Source organism: Diuraphis noxia, unplaced genomic scaffold (assembly GCF_037042655.1).
Source record: "Diuraphis noxia isolate RWA-SAM2 unplaced genomic scaffold, SU_Dnox_SAM2 contig0004, whole genome shotgun sequence".
Classification (NCBI taxonomy): Eukaryota; Metazoa; Arthropoda; class Insecta; order Hemiptera; family Aphididae; genus Diuraphis; species Diuraphis noxia.
In genome coordinates this window covers 10,665,819-10,666,926 of record NW_028301714.1, presented here as the reverse complement: position 1 = coordinate 10,666,926, position 1,108 = coordinate 10,665,819, and the positions used below count along the sequence as shown (strand labels likewise).

The 1,108-nt window shown below is 27.3% G+C and overlaps 1 non-coding gene across 1 annotated transcript; it reads left to right on the top strand.

Annotated features, from left to right (window-relative positions):
- Window positions 1-535: 535 nt before the first annotated feature.
- Window positions 536-610, top strand: LOC149055696 (U4 spliceosomal RNA). The gene has a single exon (XR_016191828.1). It is a non-coding gene; the product is annotated as a U4 spliceosomal RNA (small nuclear RNA).
- Window positions 611-1,108: the final 498 nt, after the last annotated feature.

Sequence of the window (1,108 nt, the reverse complement as noted above, 5' to 3'; positions counted from 1 at the left end):
CAAAAGTATCAAGTGTAGTATCTTTTCTGAAAGGTAATGTTCTTGAACTGATAATTTAAAGATGTCATTTTTCAATTTTCGAAACGGTACTCGAAATAAAAGCGGTTAAAGGAGAAAAAACGTACGATTTCACGATCTTATAATATTAAATAATTGTGGACGACTTTTTTTTTTTTTAATTATAACAATATAATTAATACAGTATAACATATCCTAGACTGATAAACCAGAAATCGTTTTTCGTATACAATGATATTACATCATTGAATTCAAATTTAATACTATACATTACAGTAGCCCACTTGTAACCTGCTGTACTACAGAGCGACATCCACTTACTTATCCGCTTTTTTTATTTCATCTTTAATGTTTAACGAATAACGATGCATTTTTTCTATTCAGTCGTTATCATAGAAACTATACATCTATACAAAAAGTGCTATAATAATAGGAATAATTATATTTATTTAATTTTGGAGTATTTTTATGTTTAAGGTTGGGTGAGTTGTGGGTATATTGGTAACCTGAGTGGTTTAGCTTTGCGCAGTGGCAATATCGTAAACAATGAGGTTCATCGGAGGTGCGATTATTGCTAGTTGAAAACAGAAGCGGTTTGATAATTAAATCGTGTAATATCATATTGTCTTTTAATGGCACCCGACAAAAGACACACTGACACATAAGTTCTGAAGTACATAACGACCTGTTTAAATCGATACAAATGCTAAAGTTGTCTGACTAAATGCTAAATAGTAATCCAAACATAATCACTCGACACCAAACCACGTTTCAGTAGTCCAAAATGTTGCCTTTTAAAATTACTATCTTTTATACGATAAAACTTCGAGCTATTAGCATTGTTTTATTATTATAATTATTATTTCCGAAATAAAATATATAATATTCATATAACGTAATAATTATTTATTTTAAATACAATTTTTTTAGACATAAATAATTATTTTAATATAATATGGTTAAATATTGTTTAACTAAATATAAATTGACCTATGATCAAATTATAAGTTAATGTTAAAGAATAGTTTTTGGTTTAAACGATATTACAATATTTTAATTTTTATGCCAGTTCTGAAAATGATTGGACTGT